Genomic DNA, 13,694 nt, shown 5'->3' on the forward strand with positions numbered 1-13,694 from the left:
TCAGGAAAGGGGTCATTTCAAGCCACCACCGGTACTGAAAACAATACTCAGAGTGTATTATTGAGTCAGTCAGGAGTGTTGTTAGTAGGTAATTTGCATACTGGTGCAGCTAGATGATTTTATGTGTGTGTGTATTATCTATCTGTGCATTTTCTCTCATTTTTCCAGGCTGTTTATTACCTGTGGCTGAGAGGGCTAGTTATCTACCATAAAGTCATGCTGTCCCAATGTGGGGCTGTGGCTGGGGTGCTACTGAGCCAGGGACTATATTTCTGAGTCCCCCACTGTGTCCAGCTGTGGTCATGGGGCTTGTTCTTGTCAACAAAGTAAGAGCAGAAGCGATCGGTACCATTTCTGGTGAGGACTTTTAAGAAGTGGGGGAGAGGGGGGTTCTACTCCCTTACTTTTCCCTTTCTGCTGGCTGGAGCAGAGGATGACACACACGAGACGGAAGGTGCCTGGATCCCTGAGTCACATGAGGAAGGTCTCCCAACCAACAGAAGAAAGTATCCCATCCCAAGTGAATTAGTTAATTTTTTTATCAAGATAATTTTGACCTTTCTTATCACCATCATCACAAAGTAACCGAGGATAGGATGGCAATGACTAGGCACAAGTTTGGGGATGATTTGAGCAGCAAAAATCAAAGGCAGAAAACAAAAGGGAACAAAAAGGTTGGTTGTGATAGAACTGATTCTGATTATTGCTAATTAGTCACTGCAGATGAGAAGAGATTAGGGAACACATTTAGTTTGTAAGCTAAATACTTATGCAAAGGTTACATTCTAACAAATGTGCATTATGGTTGCTGGGGGAAGACCCAGAAAGTTTAAAAATTTTAATCATCGTTCCTACAACTCAAAAGGAAGAAACAGAAAAAATTTTTTTGCTTAGGAAAGTGTGGCTGTTATTTAAGAATACATATTTCCAGTGGATAAATGGGAGTAGGGAAGGAAGGTACATTTTTAGCAAGGAAAACTAACATTTTAATCTTTCTGGTGGTTTCCCTTTTAGTTAAAGATCAGTCAAGAATATCTGTTTTGATGATGTTAGTTTGTGTCTAACTCAGTGCTTTTGAGTTTCTAATCAGAGGGCAACAATGCTCAAATCTTTTAAAGTGAAAACATTTTCTCATTTCTATGGGTGAATAAGTTTCCTTCTGGGGCCCGTGTAAGTCCATGGAAGATTTTTCCAAATTTTTTCTCTTTTGAAATCAAATTTATTGGGGAGATATTGGTTAATAAAATTATATAGGTGTCAGGTATAGGATTCTATAATGCATCATCTGTATATTGTATTGTGTGTTTACCACCCCGAATATTTTCCATGATCTAATCACTCTACCAAAGGGATAGAGAATTAAGCTGGGAGGTCTTCCTAAGCATTCACTGGCTCATTTTTAGTTTCCACATTCCCAGGGATCAGCTGCGTATTCTCTGAAATTGCCCCTTTCTTCTGTGTCCTCAGGGTACTTTGCTCATACCTCAACGAGAGCATCACTCAAATTAGGATGCAGATATGCTTTTTCCTTCACCATTCGAGGAGGGATGCTATTTCCATTTTTCCATCAATGAAATGTAATCACTAGCACATAGATGTTCAATATGTTTGTTGAGTGAATGTTAGAAGATATCCATTACTTGAGTAATTTAAAGGGGCAGAGAACCTTTCAGTAAGAACAGGAACTAGTTTACCATCAAAAAAAGGGAGGACATACGATGAACTAGGCATGATTTGTAGAATAAGCAGTTCCTCACTTTATATTAGATTTCACTTGGCCAGAAAGTGCCGAGTGCCCTGGGGCTCCCTGCATTATGAGTCGGGAGTCACCAGTTATCACCAGCAGTAGATCAAAACTCGGGATGAAGCTACAGCTTGTGGCTGGCTCTGGGTCACAGCTTTATATTCCTGGTTTGTAGTAAGACAAGAGTGGCTAAGTTCAACCTGCAAATCACTGCTGTGTGCGGGCAAATGGCTAAACCACATCATAGTGACAAATAGATCCAATTGCTTCCTCTGAAAGAGTTTAGAACCCAGAGAGTCCCTCCCATTCGACCTCAGGACATGCAAAACCCCCTTCCATTTTTGTCCCATTGAATAGAACAGGCATACAGGGAGGTGAAGTGGCATTTCGGGAGCACTGAGGCAAATTCAACAGTGAATCACCCCTAACACCTTTGTCTAAAGGACACACAGGTTATTAATTTCAACTACCCTGGTTTTTGAAAGAATGGGCTCTTATGACCAATACTATATTTTCCCTCAAAACCAAAACAAAACCTCATTCGTTCCTGAGGCCAAAAACAATACCAATATTCTTCTCTGGGCCGGTGTTTTCTGCACAATTATACGGTGATGAATTAAAACTTCCCAGCCAGCACACTCTCGCCCCATCCACTCCTGCCCTTCGGTGTCATTGAAGGGTGCCATCTCTGTGCTGAGGTGTGCTCTGCTCCCATCAGGAGCGGGGCTGTTCTGCGCCGTCATGCAAATGACTGCCTTCATCAAAGGAGCTTTGTTAGTTATGCATTGTGTTCCTTATCGCTCCCTTCCCAAACCCCAGGGTCCCGGCAGGCAGGCGCAGAGGGGCGCCACCAGCAGCAGCAGCCACCGTCCAAGGCATCCTTATCTGGAGGCGCAGGGCGCTCTGGGGATGACCTGCCAAGTCCCTGCCACCGCCTGTCCTCCTGGTCCTTTGTGCCAAGGGAGAGCCTTTGTCTTCATTCTCTGATCTGCTTTTCTCAGCATGGTGCGTGGCCGTGAGACACCCACCAACACATCTGGAGAAACAACCTGGAAATTTAAAGGATTTGTGAAAACACCAGGCTCCTTTTCTCTTCTTCTTTTTTATTTTTGGTACAAAATAGCTTACTTTGTCCAGCCTTCCCACATGGATAAGCTTAGTTGTTTCTTTCTCTCTCCTTTTTTTAAGCAGAAACATAATTATTTAAAGATGCCATAGGCCTCGGAGAAGCCTAGGAGGAGTGGAGGGAAGGAAAGCCCAAAAGGGATATTGACAAGTTGAGAAAAGGTCATCTGACGGCTCCGACAGAGGCAGGCACAGGGGGCTCTTTTTCATTACACCTAACACAGCTTAACTGAGTTCAGCACCGCCTTCTGCAGCCTCTGGGGGACGGTTTTCTTCTTGGACGGGCGCTAGAGATTAATCCGCCTGTAATTTCTCCTGCTTTTCTAACTGTCAGGGGATTTGTGTTGGAGATAATGGCGGTATTAATGCCTAACCTAGGTGTAGAAATTGCCTTAATATAACAGGGATCATGAAGAGCACACCAATAATTGCCCCTGAGTGATAGCCCTTAAAGTAAATGGCAATAGAGGAGGGCCCACATCCAGCCGTCTTTAATGAAGTTTGGGGCTTTTCTGATGAGATTCTCTACACAATAGGCAGAGCATTGAGGCTGCCTCATGAGTTTTAACCTCTAGCCCGGATTTAATATGGCCTTATTAAAGATCCTGGCCAGGTTCACTCTGGCATGACATGTAATAAAACAAGGCACAAAATGTGCTGTAATTAAAGCTGTTTGGATAGTATTATCAGATACTTAATAATTAAGGATTTTTATCAGACGGTGGTGCTGGACAGTGAAACAAACAATACACTGATAATGAACCGATAACGGCATTGAAACCAAGGCTGTTTTAGAAAGAACCGTAAAACCAGCCATGCATATATTTTCTGAAAACACTGTGGCGTTATAACTTAAGCTGTAGTTAAGTACCACGGGGTGAGATTCTATAAATTAACAGTTGGCAGGAAATTGAAACAGTCTTAAGTACACACTTCGCACACTGCTCTCTTCTTCACTCCCAATGCCAGAAGGAACTGGGGGCGGGGAGAGAGACCAGTTAGTGCCCTAACCGTGGGGTATAAAGCGAGGCCATGGCAGGGGAGATGGAAAGGGGGACAGCAGGACCTAGGTTAAAGAGCAGCAACTGCCCGGCAGAAGGAGGCTATAAATGATGTTGTGATTATATTGGTATAACTGTAAGCGAAACAGGCATATTTGCTATCTTTTCAACACAGAAACTTTCCATTTCTAATTTTAACATAATATTTCTCCATAGCTTTTCTTTGATCATTTCCCCGCCCCCCCCAGAAACATGCACCTTTTCTTGTTTCTTGGTTTAGAAAAAATATTTTGGGGAAAAAAGAAAAAGAACTTTCGTTAGCAGATGTTCAGTGAGTTAGAGGGAAAATCTCTGTGGTTGTTTAATGATGTGCTTGGATGTCCTAATTTAAACATATGTCTCCTCTACATTGACTCAATATAAGGTCCCTCCTCCCTCCACAACACAGAGTACAAACCGTGTAAGTAGATGTTTAGAGGTTACTTTCATGCTTTTAAAGAGAAAGCAGTATAACTTGAGGGTATGACAACTGTCCATTCACACTCACTCACTTTCTTAGTAGACAAGAAGTAAAAGAAACACCATCACATTCATTCCCTCATGTACCAATGAAATTCAACCTAAAGGGTTCTAAACAGGCTCCAGTTATCACATAATATTTTCATTATCACATTCTGTCTTTACTTTTTTTCCAAAGAGTGATGAGTGAATTCACCGGATGAGTGAATTAAAGAGAAAAAAATATGTAAGTTAATACTTGCCTGTTTTTATTTATGAATTCTTATATGTAGTAAACTCTGTAGCAAAATATGTCTTTAATTCAGAAGAGAAAAAGTAACAATATATACCAAAATAAGCTTAAAGAAAAACGCAGGGACAACTCTAATTTCAGAATGCATATTAATTGTGTTTATGATTTTCTAAATATTCTGATACCAAGCCTAGACTGATGCATCACCGGACACTGTTGAATGAGTGAGTGATTCCATTGCATGGCGTCATAACGGAAATGGTGAGGTGGCACAGGTGGCCGTTCTGTTCACTTGTACTTGAGCTCTTCTGTTCTATAGAATTGACCAACACATGAGAGCCACGTTCTCTTTTTTTCTGGAAGCTATTGCAGTGGAAGCCAAGAACTGGGCTAATTCTCTCGGCACACAACTGGATTTCTGAAGAGAGCTGGCTGGATCACCTGTTGAAGGTGTTTTGCTCCTGTGCTCATTCGAGATGATGCCAGCACATGGCTGCGTGACTATTGTGGTTGAATGTGGCCGGTATTATGGAATGTGGACAAAGCAGCCACTCCTGGAAGTAACTGAACTCTATTCCCATGGTGTCCCTCGATATCCAAATCCAACCTTCATAATCGGTTCGCTGGGGAAGCCCTGAGAGCCCTGGCCATCCTCTGTGCCCCAAGGGTGTGGGCCTTCTCTGGGTTACCGAGCTCCCAGAATTCTGCTATGTTTGGCCAGACTGAAGTCTCCTATATCTTACTGACACAAGATCTTTAACTACTGACGGGAGAGTATGCTGTCCTCCCTCTCATTAGAGACTGTGTCTAAGTCTAGGTGCTTTCTGATGATTGCCTTGACAGGAATAGAAATAAAAAATTTACTTTAAGCCAAATGGATGTGCATTACTTACAATTTCTCCTTTAACTTAAATATATCACAGTCTATCTTACTACTTGACTTATCAAGGGAGCCACATATTGGATACAAATGTGGTGATCATCATATAATATTCTAATTCTATGATTCTGTTGGGTGTACTGTGCCTCCCAAGGTGCTATGGGTTCTCATTTGTTTATCTAAAGATTATATTGTTTATGTCCACAATGAACAAAACATTATGCTAGATACTATAGAAGAAACAAACCTAAGACAGCACTCCTTCTTTCAAAGTGAGTATAATATAAATATAGACTCCCCAAATCTGAGTGACTCTAGTCTAGACCAGAGTGTGAAGAACTCTGTTATTGAACTAGGAGTATGTGGACTGCGAGAAAGTATAGTTGAGGAACCCAGGAAAGGATTCAGGGCTGGGGAGGCATCTCTGGGGTAGAAAACATGTTTTCAGCAGAGAATACAGAATGGGCAAATGCAAAATAAATTCAGAAGTCAGGCAGTTGCCAGTTTGGCATTTGTATATTTGGGAGAATTGGTCAATCTGGCTTAAGAGAATTCTTATAACACTTGCTAAGCATTCATATCTGGCTTTGTAATTTTATAGACAATTAGGAGCCTCTAAATATTTTTGAGCAAGGAAATGTTGTTAGGTATTCTTTAAAAGTATGTATTTGGCACCTTAACCAGATTTGCTTGTTGGTTAGAGCGTCAGCCAGAGGACTGTAGGGTTTCAGGTTCGATTCCGGTCAAGGGAACAGAACTCGGTTACAGGCTTGATCCTGGGCCCCGGTCGGGGTGTGTGCAGGAGGCAACCAATTGATGTATCTCTCTCACATCTATGTTTCTCTCTCTCTTCCTTCCACTCTCTCTGAAAAACAATGGGAAAAAAAAATATCTTCAGGTGAGGATTAAAAAAAAAGTATGTATTTGGTGGTAGGGTGGCAAGGAATCATAGGCTGTGTCTATTAATGCTGGAAGTGATCTCAGGGTACATGACCTCATCTTGGCCTTGAGGAAACTGGGATGTGCCCAGGGTTTGGAAGTGGACAGAACCCAAGTCCTTTTACACCCAGCCAAATGCTCTTGCTAATATCACTGTTGAATTATTGTAATTCTTGTTTTCTTATTTTATAAGACCATTTTCTTAAAAAAATTTTGACAAAATTACTGACAAATAATAGTGTTCTTTTTTTTTTTTTTTTTGGTGATATATTCTTTTTATTGCAAAGAAGCCCCTCGCCAAAAAAAAATTTCACTTATTTTTTACTTGATTTGGAAAAGCTTAAAAGTCATCATTTCCGCCTTTTGCTAATAGGTTGGCTAGAACAGATCTTAGAATCCAGGCAGGGGTCATTGTGTGCATATCCTTAAATGTAGTCTAGGAATTCTTCTGAAGAAATGACTAAGTGATGGCCAATTTTTACCTGGATAGCTTCATTTGTTTTACTCAGGTAGAGAGATTAGCAGCATCTTGTGACTAATGATCAATGACTTTTAAACCATGCCAATACCTTTTTAGAGTTAAAGCATAATGAAAACTTAATGAAGTCTTCCTGGTACATTAACTTTCTATGAGAAATATACATAAGAAATGCGTGCTCAGCAGTCGAGAGACTCCATGTGAGTTTTATAGGTATTCCTGACTTAACAATTTACTTCCACAAACACTGAATATCTATTTTATTAAAAGCCCCCTGTTAAGCAACTCTGTGGGATTCAAAAATGATATATGAAGTGAATGAATATTTCCCTCAGGGACCTTTCATTATAGAAGTTAATGTACTTGGGTTTAGTCCTGAATGGATTTGAAAATCAAGTTTAGAAGACTACCTAGACTACTGGTTGCAGAAAAGATAGACATTGCATAGTCACATAAGACTGAATGTAATCAGCTTTTTTGCGAAGATGGTGCCCCGAAAGTGGAGAAGGAAGCCCCTGCCCCTCCCAAAGCTGAAGCCAAAGCAAAGGCTTTGGAGGCAAAGAAAGCAGTGCTGAAAGGTGTCCAGAGTCATAAAAAAAGAAGGCCCTCACATCTCCCTCATTCCGATGGCCCAAGAAATTGTGGCTCCAAAGGCAGCCCAAATATCCTCGGACCAGCGCCCCCAGGAGAAACAAGGTTGACCACCATGCCATCAGGTTCCCCTGGCTACCCAGTTAGCCATGCAGAAGATAGAAGGCTGCAATACCTTTGTGTTCATTGCGGGTGTCAAAGTCAATGAGCACCAGATCAAACAGGCTGTGGGAAAGCTCTATGACACTGACCTGGCCAAGGTCAACACCCTGATCAATCCTGATGGAGAGAAGAAGGCATATGTTTGACTGGCTCCTGACTATGATGTTTTAGATGTTGCCAAAAAAATTGGGATCATCTAAACTGAGTTCAGCACGCTAATTCTAAATATAATTTTTTTTTCAGTTAAAAAAAAAAAAGGAAAGGAATGTAATCAGTGCTTTTATCAAAGTCTGACCCTTGGGAGCACAATGTCAAGTTAATGTTGAATGCGAACATAAATGGCATTTTATTGAACACCTACTATACTATGTGCAAAGCACCCTTCTATAAGATTTGGGGTGTGGTAGGGGAGTGAAGCAAATAGGAAACAGGCCCTGTTCTAGAGGGCAAAGACAGACATGCACTCAATTAAAATACAAAGCACTTGTCAAGAGTTCAATAAGAGAGGCCCAGACAATATTATAGATTTTTGGAGAAGAATCCATTTATTCTATTTAGGGCTCTGAGAAGACATCATAAAGCAGGTGACATTTAAATTGGGTCTTGAAGGCGAGATCGAATTTTTAAAGGTAAGGAAATAAGGAACCCTTCAACTCACTCTCATTCCCCAATATTTTTATATGGGTGAAATCTGGCTAATATGCATCTCTATTAAATGTCTGGAGATGTAAGCTATCACTTGGGAATAACATGGGGAGGTGTGGTTGTCAGAGAGCCTCCTCTCTCACCTCTTTAGGTAAGTTGGGCCCATGTAGCTCAGTGGTGGCTTTTATTGATGCCTTTGTGCCTGTCAGTTGGGTGGTTAGCTAATGTCTCCCTGCAGCCCCAATGAAATGACTGGGGTCGCTCCAAAGGCCATGGCCCAGGCAAGGCACCCTCTGGATTACACAGGAAACTCTCCAGAGCATCATTTAGTGTAGAGGAAAACGCTACACACCTGAGGACAACCACAGACGTAGCAGAGACCCCCTTCAGACGAAGAAATCAGACTGGACGATTTGGAACTCCAGCGAACCCCTGCAATCCACTTTGCTGCTGCTCAGTCCAGCACCATGGAGGCGAATAGTCCTGACAGACGGACGTGCCTCCATGAACCTATTCATCTAGGGTTATATGTGCATTTTAAAGCAAGACACAACTCTCGTCTTTCCCACTCAAGAAAGCATAGCAGAATGCAAGAAAGTAAACGGTGCGGTTGCAGGAAAAGACTTCCTTCCCCCACTCCTCCTCTCCCTCCTCCTTCCCTCTCTCCCTCTTTCTCTCTTTCTGCATACACACACTCACACACTCACACACAATGGTTTCTGAACATTAAGTACTTTTCCACAATTATTAGTAACACATTACTTGCAAAGCTACAATGGATTTTCAATGTTACACAGATGTATTCAGGTAGGCACTAAGAACACTAGTACAAACAGCTTGCTTTAAATGTTTTCTCAAAAGAAATCCCCACTGAATTCATCTGTGAACAATTCACTTTCTCCAGTCTTGCTTTGTTCAGGCTGAATAGGAAGAAAGTTTCCTTTAGGAAATGCCTCTCTGCGCAGCTCCATTTCCAGCACGCTCAGATGCAAGCACTAGAAAATTCCAAACCAGGTAAACAGGAGCTCCTTTTCACTCAAAGTGAAAAATTACAACCTTTAAAGGCTGCGTATTTAAAGTGCAACATTATAAGAAACAGCGAGTGAATCTTTTTACTTGTTCCCAACACCTATCTAAATATTTGAAAAGGAGGACATTTATTCATTCCGGGAACAAACTCTTTGTCAAAGCTGCAACCAACATGTAAATAAAAAGACAGCAGCAAAAACATGTGCTAGGCTGGCTATGTTTATGATCTCCTGACAGGAAATGTATAAATAGGGAAAATTTACCACTCATTCACGAGAGCCTAATGAAGCAGAACTAAGATCTCACGCACACTATCCATCAGGTGGGCAGCGTGGGCAATTTCTCAATTTCAGGCAGAATTGCATTGTTCCAGTCACATCTCCTGGAACAAAGGTCATTTTTTCCCCCTTCAGTCAAAACAGTAAAACTGTAATTGTTCCAGAAGTTTTCATTTTTCTTAAGCTGATGTTAATTTAATAGGTTTTTTTTTTTCCATACCCCTGAACGCAGGAAACGCAGGGCTGTGTGGCCCACAGAATCAATCTGTTCCACGCGTTGTGGCACATGAAGTACATTTAATTGATGTTTATTGCAAGGCAAAATGATTTATAGTGTCTAGCAAGCGCTCAGAATTTAGAGCCTTGTTGTTCATAACAGCTTCCTGAAATAACAGAATCCTGGGCTGCATGAGTCTATTCATAAAGGTTTTAAAACCATTGCATCTCTCAGTCATGGAATGTGACTCAGCCGCAGACAGGATGAGACTCCAGAACCAGCTAAATGCTCCTGGAGTGAAGTCTGGTGACAGCTAATGGGAAGATTGCAGGACGTAAGAAGGCTTAAATCTGGCGCAGACTGTAGACAAAGGCATGCTTCCAGTTTTTGAATGTTCATTTATATCTCCGCAAGCTGCATTACTGTGTTGGCCAAAAGAGGCATATGGAGTTTCAGCTACTCTCTAAGCTGCACATTGTTAACTTGTCCATGAAAACACATTTTAAAATTTGTTACATCAGCCTGTATCCTATGCCAGGTGTCAAGACTCTCCTTTAGTTAAGTCTTGAAATGTTTTGAAATGGTGATGTAAAAAATCAGTTTAAGGAAGCTTCAGGATATACTAAGCTTCAGGAAAGACAAGCAATAAACACAAACGAATCGCCCCCTTGAATCTGGGTGCACCCATGTGACTTCGGGCGATCAGATGGCTACACTTCAAATCGCTGAGTGAAGCCGCTGATATCTGTCTGAATGTTTGACACCTTCGGTTCAACAAACCTTTTGAACTCAGGTCCCACACCTATTCCTTGAGACCTGTTAGTTCTTTTCTCTCCTGTATTTCCCATCTTAGGGCCACTGCCCTCTGCCCAAGTGCTCCAATCCGACACATCAGCAACTTCTCTGCCTCCTTTCCCTCCGACTGCTTCCACTGGGTCCAGTCCCCCAATCCCGACGCCCTGGCCTGGCTCCCTTTCACAGCCACCCTTTCCAAGCCAGTCCTGGCCCCTATTCTCATTTCTCTTGATTTTCCAGTTAACCTCTGGTCTCTCTCACTTACATATGGCACCAGTTGCCCTATAGGAGTGCAGGGGAGACTGTGGGGCTCACAATGTTCGGTCTACCCTCTGAAACTCCGCACACTCAGCCAGGCAACTCTGATTTATATATCGAAGCTCCTTATTTCATTTGCAAAAAAAAGATTCTACTCCTAAAAACAAGTGTGAAAATCACACTTACCTTGCTAGTAGTAACTCTCCCTTATTTTAGCCAAGCTATGTTTTTGAAAAATAGTATTTCCAGTTGTACAACTTGTGCCTAAATTAAACTTTCATGAAGGATGCAGCATAATTAAATGGCATAGTGTTTATAACATATTCAAATTAATCAATTTCCACATTTGAAGGGTCTACCTCTGCCCAGGTGCCATGGGGGCAATAAAGAATTAAAAGACAAAGGAAAACAAGACGTTCACATGTGACTAATTAGACATGGACCCAATGAAGAGAAGGAGACAATATATAGTCAAATCAGGTGCCAAAGCACAGATAAAGGCTCACCTGCACTCAAGGAAGACAACTCTTCCTCTAGGTATGTCCCTTTCTGGGATGGACACCACTCTCACCACACACCATGGCTGGATGTGGCCTTTGCCGTCTCTTTTGGCCCTCACATTCAATTAGTGTCAAGAACTTAGAATTCTTAACTTTTTCTTTAAAATATTTTTTACTCTCCTTTTTTATCTTCTGTCCCATTTCCATATAACTTCCTAATTGTCCTTTCAAATTTACTTGCACCCCCTCCTGCTCACGTGACTCTGTAACTGCTCAATGTCTGGTTAATCCAGTTCAAACACCAGTCAGGACATTCAAGGCCCTCTACAAGGTGCTGTAATGAATGCATTCACTCATTCATTCAATCAATCAACACGTATTTTTTTAAACACTTACTATATGCCAGGTGCGAAATAGGCACTGGGGATATTCTCATTTTTATTGAAACCTGTATCTTATTAATATGGAAGGAATCCAGGAATTGGGTCACTTCCTGACTCTATAATCTTGGATTATTCTTTCACCTCTCTAAACTCTGCTGGATTCCTTCTTTACAAAGTGGGAAAACAATCCAGCCTGCCCTACGTAGACCACAGAATTGCTGGGAAAGTTAAACATGAGGTAGGGCACTGAAAATGTTTTGTGCCCAGCCCATGTGGCTCAGTTGATTGAGCATCGTCCTGTGCACCAGGAGGTCGCTAGTTCGATTCTCGATCAGGACACATGCCCAGATTGCAGGCTTGATCCCCAGTACAGGGCATGCAGGAGGCAGCAGATCGATGTTTCTATTTCTCTCTCCCTCTCCCTTCCTCTCTCTGAAATCAATAAAAACATACTTAAGAAAAGAAAATGCTTTGCAATCTCTAAGAAACCAACATTCATTCCTTTATATACTTTGAAGTTATTCTGAAAATAAATGCAATTAACTAACATAGGAAGAGAGAAGTTGGTTTCAATGGAGGCTTTCAGGATTGTGTTCTTCTCTGAGCTCCTGTAACTTGTATAACTGGATTTTGTCTTGCATACCATGGGAAATATGTCACTAAAGAGTTCTGAGCAAAGAAGCCAGAAAAAGAACATACTGGTAGCTGGGTATAAGATGGCTTGATGCTAGGAGACTAAAGCAAGAAGATGGGTTATTAGTAGAGAGAAAATGTAGGTTCAGGAAGTCCAGAAGGTTGGTGGTAAAGGAAAGGAGGGAGGAGAGTTAAAGAAATATCGTAGAGGAGAAACAGCAGAATTTGACAGTCTAGATGTGGTGGCTGGGAGAACAGGATGAGGGACAGAGAAGAGTAAGAGGATGACTTACAAATTAGGATTTGAAGTGAATGAATGACTTGTGATACCCCTGCGAGGGAAAAAGGGCAAATTTCTATTCAAAGGTAATAGGTATACTTTCGAATGTTTAGCCTGAATTGCACATATCTTGGGGTAAACACGGAATATATATAAAATAATACGCACATAAAAGAAATTATTAGAGCCAAAACAGACAAATAAAAGCATTGAAGAAATATGTACATGACTTATAGGCAGAATCCTCAGATTGGGGAAGACTGTGAAAGAAGGTTCAGTACAAATGGATTCCCTAATTATATTGTTATTAATATTGTTGTTTTATTATTTTATTTCTTTTTGCTTTTACAGTTTAAAGGGGAATTCTTTTCCCAGAATGCTCCAGTTGATGACAATTCTTTTAGGTCTAGAAATGTAGCTCTTCTGTATGTGGATTAAATGAATTCATTCTTTACTCCCACTGCCAAAGTACAATGAATCAGATTTCAGGCTTTGGGGATCTGTAACTTATAAAATGGTAAGACTGTGTTTTTTCTGTAAAAAATTGGTGCCAGGAATATTTACTAAACTGTTATGCAAAGGGCTTCTTTTAGTGTTCTCATTTCTAAGACTCCTTTGTGTGGGCTATTCCATGTGATTCATATTTTTTATGCATTTTTAAATGTATATTCTATCAGTTTTTAAAGAAACATTACATATTTAAACAATTCCAGCCCTCCCTCCCCAAACAAATCCATGGAGACTTTTTAAAAAATGCTAGGAAAGATTAAGAATTGAACTGTAAACATCAACATTTTAAGACCTTAAAATCTATAGCACTGGATATGATTCCTTAAGAATTTCTAGATCTGTATTGTCTAATACCGTAGCCACTAGCCACGTGTGGCTATTGAAATTTAACTAAAATTAATAAAATCAGAAATTCAGTTCCTTAGAGACTCTAGTCACATTTTAATCAATCAATATACCCAAGTGGCTAGTGGCTACTATACTCAACAACACAGA

General features: G+C 41.0%; 1 protein-coding gene and 1 pseudogene across 3 annotated transcripts in view; one reads left to right on the top strand and one right to left on the bottom strand.

Annotated features, from left to right (window-relative positions):
• The window catches only part of PDZRN4 (PDZ domain containing ring finger 4), a 329,953-nt gene that overhangs the window by 97,616 nt on the left and 218,643 nt on the right, over positions 1–13,694 (bottom strand). The window lies entirely within an intron of this gene.
• On the top strand, positions 5,098–7,871 carry LOC308553591 (large ribosomal subunit protein uL23 pseudogene; annotated as a pseudogene). The gene is made up of 2 exons: positions 5,098–5,239; positions 7,404–7,871. The product of its transcript is annotated as a large ribosomal subunit protein uL23 pseudogene (transcript).

Source organism: Miniopterus schreibersii (genome assembly GCF_964146895.1).
Source record: "Miniopterus schreibersii genome assembly, chromosome: 2".
Lineage (NCBI taxonomy): Eukaryota > Metazoa > Chordata > Mammalia > Chiroptera > Miniopteridae > Miniopterus > Miniopterus schreibersii.